We start from the raw sequence: 12007 nt of genomic DNA, 5'->3' as shown, positions 1-12007 counted from the left end.
AACAGCACCAGCGAGCTTTTAAACGTCCAAAGGCACATTCTACCACTATTCTGCACTTGCTCAGCCTATAGCTGAACTGCTCCTTACTACTGTCCAGGCTGCTGTGTATGGCTTCATGATCCATGGCATTAAGGGGTAGGCTGGGTCTCCAAGGATAACTATTGGCATTTTAACATCCCCAACAGTAATTTTCTGGTCTGGGAAATAAGTCCCTTCTTTCAGCTGCTCAAACAGCCTGGAGTTCCTAAAGATGTCAGGCACCTTTCCCGGCCATCCCACATTGATGTCAGTGAAACGTCCCTTGTGATCCACCAGTGCTTGCAGCACCATTGAGAAGTCCCCCTTGTGGTTTATGTACTAGTTGGCAAGGTAGTCCGGTGCCAAGATAGGGATATGTGTTCTGTCTATCGCCCCACCACAGTTAGGGAAACCCATTGCAGCAAAGCCATCCACTATGACCTGCTCATTTCCCAGAGTCACTACCCTTGATAGCAGAATGTCAGTGATTGCATTGGATACTTGAATCACAGTAGTCCGCACAGTAGATTTGCCCACTCCAAATTGATTCCCAGCTGACCAGTAGCAGTCAGGCATTTCAAGCTTCCACAGGGCTATTGCCACTTGCTTCTCAACTGTCAGGGCAGCTCTCATCTTGGTATTCCTGTGCTTCAGGGCAGGGGAAAACAATTCACAGAGTTCCAGGAAAGTGGCCTTATGCATGCGAAAGTTTCGCAGCCTCTGGGAATCATCCCATAACCACAAAACTATGCAGTCCCACCAGTCTGTGCTTGTTTGCAGGGCCCAGAATCGGTGTTCCACTGTATCAACCAGCCCCACTGCTGCCATGATGTCCCAATTGCCACAACCTGTGCTTTCAAGAATATCTTTGTCCATGTCCTCCTCACAATCATCCTCGTGCTGCCGTCTCTTAGCCAGGTTCTGCACATACTGCAGTATAATGCGTGAGGTGTTTACAATGCTCACAACAGCAGCGGTAAGCTGAGTGGGCTCCATGCTTTCCATGCTATGGCGTCTGCACAGGTAACCCAGGAAAAAAGGCATGAAATGATTGTGTGCAGTTGCTTTCATGGAGGGAGTGAGGGAGGAAGGAAGGGAGGGGAGACTGACGACATGTACCCAAAACCACCCGCTACAATGTTTTTGCCCCATCAGGTATTGGGAACTTAACCCAGAATTCCAATGGGCAGCGGAGACTGCAGGAACTGTGGGATAGCTTCCCACAGTGCACTGCTCCATAAGTCAATGCTAGCCACGGTAGTGAGGACACATTCCACCGACATAATGTACTTAGTGGGAACATACTCAATCGACTGTATAAAATTGATTTCTAAAAATCGACTTCTATAAAATCGACCTAATTTCACAGTGTAGACATACACTATGTCTCATTTAAAGCCTCACATGTCAAATACTTAATAAGGCTACACTCACTTCCACCCTCTTTTCCCTACATTTATGAAACTACTGTCTTCATTTGAAATGTTGTTCCCCCTTTCTCCTCAGACTGAGCCCAATGGACCCATCAGGACAACTGGCTCTTTTCATGCACTGCAGGGAACAGGAGGTCTGCATTGCCCTCGACATGGACTGGATCCATTTATAACATCTATGATCCTGGGGAGTTGTAATGTTTCATTGCTAGTGGATCTTCTCAGTGGAAATCAGTTTGAATGCAGGGAGTTCTAGCATGTACTTGTAAACTATGTTTTATCTGGCTGCATATAGAACAGAGATCCTTAATGCCTTGATATCATGACAAAAGCCAAGACCTTATTGCTGATCTATATGGAGTGACCTGCAGCTCTTAGTGGTCTAGGAGTTCTCAGACTTTTGGGCAGTGGGGGCCACAACTTCTATTTACGATAACCAAGCCCCTGTCTTCCTTCCCATTCACCATGGCAGCTATTGCCTACAAAGACGTTATTGTATGGTTAGCATCTTTTCATGTGGATTTGCAGGTGGAAATAAGGAGGAGGAGCCAATATCATGTGACCAGCTGGCACTCTGAAAGTGTTCTCCAGACTATCTGTGGTCCATGTAGCACAGTTTGAGAACCAGCTGTTTGTAGAGGAGGGTCAGGAGTCCAGGCCATCATGCACACAGAATGCTCAGATTCTATATAGTGCATGATCCTTTACTATCACTGATGGTTTTATAATGATATGGTTTTAGGAAACATTCTGAGCTTAGAACTTATGTGAATCAAGGTGATATATAGTATATCTAATTTAACAAATGAATCATCATACAAAGTAGATCTCTCTCTCTCTCTCTCGTCTTTCCTTCCATTCTTTTGGCCTCTTCTAAACCTTTGTTGCTCCATAAGCTAAGGTCCTGGGGGAGTCAATGAAAGCAGAGAAAATGGCAATAATAATCCTTCTGTCATCCCCTAGGGGAAGGAGGAGATTTGGGATGGCTCTTGTCTCTTAGTGTAACCAGGGACACTTCATTTTAAGAGGCAGAGGAAATTGGGCGAAAGGAGGGGGACAAGTGACATGGAGTTGTGGGGGGATCACACACACACACACACAAAAGCCATGGGGAGTCCCTGAACAATCAGGGTAATGAGGCAGAAACTCTCTGTAATCTCCTGTTTGGTCAACTGAGCAGTTGGCTACATAAAAGTCAATAGAAAGAAAGGGGCATGTTACTTCACCAGTAAATTTGCAGTTGCTGCTAATCCAAGTTGGATTAAACAGGACCCCTTGAATGGTTAAATGATGGTAGCCTTTTGGAGAGCCAGTTCTGCCTCCCCAGTCCAGAGGGGGGGGGAATTTCCATTGACTCTAATGGGCACTGGGCCAGTGTAACTGGCCCCAGAGGGTGTGTCTGCATTGCAGCCAGGAGCAAGCCTCCCAGCCTGGATAGATAGACTCATTCTAGCGGGATTTGAACTCCCATACTAAAGAGAGCCATGTTGCTGCTGCAGGTTGGGCTGCAGCACAGGCTTTCCAGACAAGGGGTCAATTTGGCTAAAGAGCCGGGGCTGCTATATCCTTACTACTGTTTTTAGCGCTGGTTCAAGCCCTGCTAGCACGAGTCTGTCCCCTGGGCTAGGATGCTGTCTCCCGGCTGCAGTGCACACGAGACATTTGTGAGCATTCAGACCTGGCCAGCACTGATCCATTTACCATCTGAGTCTGGCCTGGACCATTCCCTTCCAAAGCTTGGTGATGTGACTTGGTCTGTTTGTAGCTGACTTCCGGGAGAGGTAAGGGAGCAATGCTAGCTCCAGGGAATTCCAGCAGCTGCTGTCAATCTCTCAGCCTCCTAAACACATAGATCTGAATCAAACCTTGGGTTCAAACACCCCGCAAGCTCTGCGGAAATTTGAATCCAAGTCTCAGCTCTGAGATCAGCCCCCTTAATCTAAAATCAGCCTGTCTTAATCCCCCTATCACTCCACAAACTCTATGAAACCCTGCAGATTGGGCTCATCTCTACTGCATACAATGAGAAATAAACAGAGCCAACTGGGAGCTAGAGGAATTAGCTGCACTATGTATCCCTCTTCAACAGTAGAGACAAATACTCTTTCCCTAGCTCTTGCAATGAGTGTTCCAGGGCAGATATAGGCCCATCCCAGAACATGCTGGGGGAAGGATGCATTTCAGAGGTGCGTGTAAACCATGTAGCCAGGGCTAGCAGAGTTGCCTTCTATTTATATTTGTCCTGTGCAATGACAGCCTCTACTTCTTCAAATCCTGCTTTGCATCATCACCCATTAGGGCATGGCATCATGGCTTGAAGAACCAAATCTCATGAACATGAGAAATCAGGAGGCAGAGAGCAGTGAGTCCAGAGTTGTGAGTTTTGTTCCGGGCTCTGATAGTATGTGTGACCTTGGCCAAGTCACTTGGCTGCTCTGTGCCTCAGTTTCCCCATGTGTAAAATAGGAGTAATACCTACTTATCTCACAGGGCGTGGGTGAAGGTTAATTCACTAATATTTGTGAAGTGCTTCAAGAGCCTTGGCTGGAAGTACAGTGGAAGGTAACACATGCTTAGTACACACCTCTCCAATTCTTCATTCATTCATACATGCAGTAGTTCTGAGAGGCCCAGCTAGGCACTGTACACACATATAAAGATGATTTCAGCCCCAAAGAACTTTCACTAAGTAGTAAAAATTTCTCATGTACAGTGTCATCATTTCATTGCGGGCAATCTCACCCCGAGATTTTGCGTCTGTGAATTTTAACAAAATGACTATTTGCACTGAAAAAAATGAGAGAACTTTGAATTTTGAAGTTTGCATTTGGGCCCCTCTTTTCTTTTCAAATAGGCCCATTTTAGCTATGGACCAGTTCACTTTCACTTGGAAAGGGACCCCTGGGCAAGTGAAAAAAGTCACAAAATATTTTAATGAAAATTCACCCGTGCTAGAATATTTTGCACTTCCCACGATATTGAAACAACCCCTACATACATCATCCCCTTTACATAATGGTAGGCAAAATAAATGTAACAGATATATTAGTTCCCCTGCTCACCCTTCATCCTAGAACAGGGATCAGAGACCTAAGGAAACTGGGACCCTCCTTTGAAGTTTGAATCTGTAGGTGATGCTAGGGGAAGCTTGCTCATATTTCTGTCTTGCTGGATCATTTCATTCAAATGTGAAAGAACTTCAAAATGGAAGATGCCACAGGTTGGTAGTGCCCAACCTTATTACACACGAGGGTTGCATAAACCTAAGCACAGCCTTGTGTGGGCCAAACATATTCTGTTTTGTATGGATTTAGATAGAAACAACCTATGTACAGAACTGTTGATTTAAAAACAAAGAAATCAGTACATAAAACATGTATCAGAATTATAGAAAACAGGAAAAAACGGTAAAGAACACATAACTAAACTAAAATGATGATAAAACGCTAATGAATCAACTGTTAATATATTGTGCTGAAGCAGTCCATGGGCCTTATGAAATACTCTGGTATTGACAGATGACAGACAATTTGGTATTGATTGAGTCTTGAATGAAAATAATACAGCAAGAGAGTAGAAGATGTCGATGGCATTTTCGGCCTCTTGCTTGGCTGTGGAGCTGAGATGTGGGAGGACATAAAAGGAGGTCCTTTAGACTACAGTACATATGGTGCTTTAGAAAATCAAACCATCTAGGGATCTGGGGCCACTGAGGTGAGTAAATCCACCGTCTCCCTAAAACCTGTCAGTAGGGATGTAGAGGCTCTGACACTCTGCATAATCTCTTAGCACCATTCTCTTCTGGGCAGCTTGTTAACTCCAAGCACTTGATCCAATGCCCATTGATGTCAATGGGAGTATTCTCATTGGTTTCAATGGGCATTTCCTCTCCTCTCTCATTTTAGTGTGTGGGGGTATTGGCTGAAATACCTCCTGCTGTCTCTGCCATGGAAGAGGTTAGCTTTCTCAATTTGAGAAACTGATGGAAAGCACCACAAATCCATGTTCCAGTTCCAGATGTTACTCTGATTTGTGGGGAAACATCTTCTCACCAACATGGTTCAGGTTGGGAACCAGTCCCTAAGCCTTAAAAAGCACAAATAGTCCCAAGTATTATTTCTGGCCACCAGAAGGTACCCATATTGTTCCAGAAATGTACTAAAAATGGACAGAGATTGGTGAAAACACAACTGTCAGTTGGTTATAATGTGCAAGCCATTTGCTTCCCCCAGGCCACAGCTAGCTTAGTTATGTGTTCACAAGAAATGTTAAGGGAATCAGAGATCATTTTGCTGGGTGTTTTGTGTCTTCAATGCAAAAAAGGAAAAAGGAAGGCCCCAGAGTTTTCTGTCCACAGTGAACCAAGAAAAGGGGTTTGTTTATGGGTGATGTCTGAGTGACTGAGTCAGTCGCAAAACTAGGTAAGCGATAAGTCTCTGTTATATGTGAATCCCTCCATGCAGATCTGATTCCAAAATCTATTCCAGCCTGGCCTCATCCACATCAACCTTGTGATGTTGCACTCCATATGTTTTATGGAAAGATGCTTATGAGTGTGAATATGATGTAACTGGAATATGCTTTATGCAAAAGATCTCTTGTAAGGTATCATAAAAAAGGTTATAACCTACTGAATATATTCCTCCTATTTATATGCATGTATCATTCTTGTATCTGAAGCTAGAAATATGAAGTATAACTCTGAGGTCCTATTGTAATTATGCAAAGTGTGGGCCATTAATGATGGTTTAGAATCTTGATGATTCCCATTGACTAGGACAATTGGCTGTAAATGGTTTATTTACCTGGAAGCCTGTGTACATGTGAGCCAACCCAGGAAGAATGGAGACTAGGGTCTTACAGTGACATGTGACCATGTCATGATACTGAAATACATCTTAATCCTTGTATTTTTCCATTAATGAGGTGGGGTTGGGGACAAGCAGAGACAAAAGATTCCTGCCTTGTGCCAAAGCTATAAAAGGGGGTGGAGCAGGACAAATGGGGCTGCCAGTCATGAGAAAATCCCTGCGTATCACCTGAGATGTCTGCTGGAACTAACAAGGACTGTACCGGGAAAAGGATTGAGCCCAGACTAGGAAGGAGTCTAGTCTGTGAAAGAAGCTTATTGGAACCTCTCTGAGGGTGAGATTTACCTTTATTCAGTTTCTTAAATATATTAGGCTTAGACTTGCATTTTTTGTTTTATTTTGCTTGGTGACTTACTTTGTTCTGTCTGTTATTACTTGAAACCACTTAAATCCTACTTTTTATACTTAATAAAATTACTTTTGTTTATTAATAAACCCAGAGTAAGTGATTAATACCTGGGGGAGCCAACAGCTGTGCATATCTCTCTATCAGTCTTATAGAGGGCGGACAAATTATGAATTTACCCTGTATATGCTTTATAAAGAGTAAAATGGATTTATTTGGGGTTTGGATCCCATTGGGAACTGGGTGTCTCGGTGCTGGAGACAGGTAACCTACTGAGCTTTTTTCAGTTAAGTCTGCAGCTTTGGGGGCGTGGACGAGACTCTGGGTCTGTGTTGCAACAGGCTAGCATGTCTGGCTCAACAAGACAGGGTTCTGGAAGTCCCAAGTTGGCAGGGAAAACGGGCTCAGAGGTAATTTCAGGTTTCAGAGTAGCAGCCGTGTTAGTCTGTATTCGCAAAAAGAAAAGGAGTACTTGTGGCACCTTAGAGACTAACAAATTTATTAGAGCATAAGCTTTCGTGAGCTACAGCTCACTTCATCAGATGCATTTCAGTATACCAGGTGACAGTCCCAAAGGGGTCTCTGTGACATAACCCATCACAGACATCATGTGCCTTCCTGGTGACCCCATCACAGATCCCTGACCCTTTCTACCCCTTCCTGAGCTCCAGTGGCCACCCTCCTACTCCTTCCATATGCCTGGCTCTGCTCCTGCACTCTGACCCTGTCTGTAGAGTCCAATGTGTCTCTCCTGCTCTTGCTCGTTCAGTACCCACAGGGTGCTGTCAGTGGATATGTGCTGTCCATGAAAGAAACAGCACATAGATTCACTGAATCCCCAGCAACAGCCCCAAAGGGCCCAATCCTGCAAAGTGCTGAGTGCCCTCCATGTCCATTGAAATGAAGTGGCAAGTGCCCAGGACCTCTCAGATGAGGCCCTCAGGGCCCGAATCATGGTTTCCCCATGGCTACTTTGTGCCCTCATAGCCAATGCAATTTGGCCATTAAGCAGCCCCATGTTCTCCTGGGAAATAGTCCCAGTAACAGAGGGTCCTTCCCACCATTCACAGACCTGGGCTGCCAACTTCCCCTACATTCCCCATGGAGTTGGCCCTGCCACATAGGCATTCTTTTCCAGTTTGGCTTTAAGTCATTACCCTGCGTAGACATGTCAGTCTCCCTAAACATTCAGCCACCTCCCACATGACGCAGATTAAAAGCCTTCCCTGGCTATATTCTCAAACCAGACTTAGTTCCTAAGTGACAGGACCTTCTTTGGGTCTCTGGAAAGCCTTCAACTCCCCAGGGATGTGACCCTCTCCCAAGGGTTCAGGTTCTAGAGATTGCTGGATGCTGCAGACTAAACTGCTCGCAAATTGACCATGGAAATTATTTTTTTCTGGTGGAAAACTGTGTTTTCAGTTAGTCATTTCCCAGCCAGGCCTATTGGTGAGTGAATCTCTACACTGTGATCATAGACTCACAGAAATGTAGCACTGGAAGGGATCTTGATAAATCATTTAGTCCAGCCACCTATGCTGAGCAGGACCAAGCAAACCTAGACCAGCCCTGACAGGTGTTTGTCCAGCCTGCTCTTAGAAACCTCCAATGATGGGAATTCCACAACCTCCCTTGGAAGCCTGTTCCAGAGCTTAAATTTCCCTAGAGTTAGAAATATTTTCCTAATATCTAACCTAAGCCCATGGTTTCTTGTCCTACCTTCAGTGAACAACTGATAACTGTCCTCTTTAGACCATCTGGTAACCAATTTGAAGACTGTCATCAGATCCCCTGATGGGATGGGACTGCAGTTCATGTAGATGTAGCTGAGCTACCTTTAATATAGCTCCTTTGGGCACCAGACCAATGAAGCCACCACAGCGTGGGCTTCAGAGTGGGCTGTACAACTCTAGGTAATCATTAGGGCGGCTAGCCCACAATGAAGGCCGTGTTGCTGTGGCTTCACTGCTCCAGGCCCAAAGCTCACAAGAGTAAAGCTGGCTTGGGTATGTGTACACATGCTGCAGTCACACCCTGTGAATGCAGTGTAGACATGCTCTGACCAGAGCTGAAAGTAAGCTGGTCCGGTCCAGTACGGTACATCGCTGACTGTACCGGCTTCCCCAGGCCTGTGATTTAAAGGGCCTTGGGCTCCTGGCAGCCTTTAAATTGCCGCCAGAGCCCCACTATTGGAGTCCCCGGGTAGCGGCAGTGGCCAGAGCCCCAGGCCCTTTAAACTGCCACCAGAGCCCCGCTGCTGTAGCCCTGGGGTAGCGGTGGCAGCCGGGAGCCCCTGGGTTTGGGCGGCAATTTAAAGGGCCCAGGGCTCTGCTGCGGTAGCGGCGGCTGGAGCCCTGGGCCCTTTAAATTGCAGTTGGAGCCCCGGGGTAGCGACAGTGGCTGGGAGCCCTGGGGCTCTGGTGGTGATTTAAAGGGCCCGGGGCTCCCAGTCACCGCTACCGCAGCCAGAGCCCCTTCCGCTTGAAGCCACACCCACCTGCTCAGGACTCCGGCATACCAGTAAGTCCTTTAACTTACTTTCACCCCTGGCCCTGATAGGCAATGTGTGGCCTTCATCTGCAGGCCTCTAGCATGGACTGTGCTTCCCTCCAGCAGTGGGGCTGAACCAGCCCTTGCATTTAGTGGGCTAAGGCTATGATTAGGTTTTGGACTGGAACTTCCCCAAGGTTCAGGGTTGTCTAGACATGGGGTTGGACCCATCTCTAAAGAGTTAGGGATCTAGACCTTGAAAAAACGTTAAAGAGAGGGAGCCTGTTCCTGTGGTTAGGGCATGGGCCAAGTATGCAGAAGACCCAGATTCAGTTTCCTGCTCTGTCATGGAGTTTCTATGTGACCTCAGCCAAACCACTTTCCCTCTCTTTGCCTCAGTTCCCCATCTGTTACATGGGGATAATAATGCTTGCCTACCTCCGAGCATTGTTGTGAGACTCAATACATTAAAAGATTGAGAAAAGCTTTGAGATCTACTGATGAAGAGTACTATATAAGAAATAGGCATTATTATTTTATTTTATTAATTATTATTATTCACGCCTCTAGGAGAGAATTTCCACCTCCCACCATGAAGAGCTCATACGACTGCAGCAGCGTTGCGAAAATTCCTAGAAACACCCCTGAATTTGGCCCTGTAGATTCACTCATCATCTTAACTGGCCATTGTAAGTTTCCCCACCATGTCCACACATTACAGATGAGTTTCCCAGCCTAGGGGGAGGGAACGGAGAGAAACAAACTCTGTTTTAAAAAGGAGGGGGCATCATTTTTACCAATTATTCTCAAACTGTGGTAGAGGAAACCGTCATCTTGGCGTTCACTTTTTTTCCTCTTTTACATTTGTTGTGGTTTTTTTTTTAACACACTGCAGATGGCAGACTATCACACAAGTGCCCTGTCAAGAGGTATATTCAATAAATTCTTGACACCCAAGCTCAGGAATACATGGCCCATGACAAACATGAATTATTCAACCAGAAATCAAGATAATTTTGCTTCTTACTCAGAAAACCAAGACTTTCTTTCTTTCTCTGTTTTTCCTTGCCCTTTTTCTCTTCATTTGCTTCCTGTTCTTTCTTTGGAATTATTACACTAATTGGAACAATTTACAGTAATAACTTCATTAAATAAACTGGAAAGAAACACAATTAAAGTTTCAGAGTGGTAGCCGTGTTAGTCTGTATCAGCAAAAACAACAAGGAGACCTTGTGGCACCTTAGAGAAAAATCACTCTTGTAGTGCTAATGAGGCCAATGTAGTAAAGGTGACCCATTTAAAACAGTTGACAAAAAGGTGTGACTATCAGCAGGGGGAAATTAGTATTTGTAGTGATCCATCCATTCTCAGTCTTTATTCAGGCCTAATTTGATGGTGTCCAGTTTGCAAATTAATTCCAGTTCTGCATTTTCTTGTTGGAGTCTGTTTCTGAAGTTTTTTTGTTGAAGGATTGCCACTTTTAAGTCTGTTATTGAGTGTCCAGGGAGATTGAAGTGTTCTCCTACTGGTTTTTGAAAGTTATAATTCTTGATGTCTGATTTGTGTTTATTTATTCTTTTGCTTAGAGACTATCCGGTTTGGCCAATGTACATGGCAGAGGGGCATTTCTGGCAATGATGGTATATATCACACTGGCCTCATTAGCACTACAAGAGTGATTTTTCCTCCCATACTATTCATCCCTTCTCATCAACTGTTGAGAATAGCCCACTTCCACCTTAATTGAATTGGCTTGTTAACACTGACGCCCCCACTTGGTAAGGCAACTCCCATCTTTTCGTGTGCTGTGTATTTATACCTGCCTCTGTATTTTCCACCTCATGCATCTGATGAAGTGGGTTTTAGCCCACAAAAGCTTATGCCCAAATAAATTTGTTAGTCTCTAAGGTGCCACAAGGACTCCTCATTGTTTTTACTATTAGAGTTGGTATTTTTCAAAAGGGTGTGGGAGGGGGAAGTTCATTCCAGGAGCTTTGTCTGCTCTGGATGCTTCTTTAAAATCTGGCTGGGTTGTGAAGTGAAATGGGGTTGGTGTTCTCCCAGGATCACTTGTGGACCTTTCTCAATGCCATAACACTAGAACTTGGGACACAGACCCAAACTCCCCACTCAGGAAAAATTCCCATCAAAGTAAATGGTATTTTTGTCTGAATGAGTCAGGAGGCCAGGCCTGGGCCCTAGGGGTTCCTTGCTGCAGCCCTTACACCCAGAGTGAAATCACATAAACACAAGTTACAGGATTAGGCCTTTAATCTTGAACTATCTGCTCTGAAAGTCTCAGGCTGGCAATGGGAATGAGGGTCACAGGTCAGGGTGGGGGTGCATTGATAGAGTTAAAAGCTCAGGGCTGGAATGGCAGGGGATATTGTGAGGCTGCATTGGCAGAGCTGGGTGGGGATCCAAGCTCTGGGATAACTGGGGGGTGTTGTAGCTCAGGACTGGCATCTATTTTACAGTGCAGCATAGGAGGCTCAGGCCTAGACTAGGAAGGCACAGTGGGAGTGAGGCTCACTGGGAGAGGAGTGAGGCATTCCTGGGGCTGGAATATTAAAGAAGGGAAGGGACTTCTATTTCCTGCTTTTCTTGTGTCCCACCCCTTTTCCCTCCCTCTCTCCTCTTCTCCACATTATACAAATGCCTGTGTAGCCCCCTGCTTCTCAGTGCCTGTCAGAGGTAGAACACCCCTTAATGAGGTGCCAGGAGGCAGGACTATCCAAGGTCCTGATTCCGTACAGCTGTGCTCAAGGAACTGGTGGCAGCAGCAGCAAGAGAAGAAGAGTCCATGTGCTTTGCCCTGGTGGGAAGCAGCTGTGAATACCAGTCTTCCC

This window comes from Dermochelys coriacea, chromosome 9 (assembly GCF_009764565.3).
Source record: "Dermochelys coriacea isolate rDerCor1 chromosome 9, rDerCor1.pri.v4, whole genome shotgun sequence".
In the NCBI taxonomy this organism is placed as follows: Eukaryota; Metazoa; Chordata; order Testudines; family Dermochelyidae; genus Dermochelys; species Dermochelys coriacea.
Note: the sequence above shows the minus strand (reverse complement) of the source record.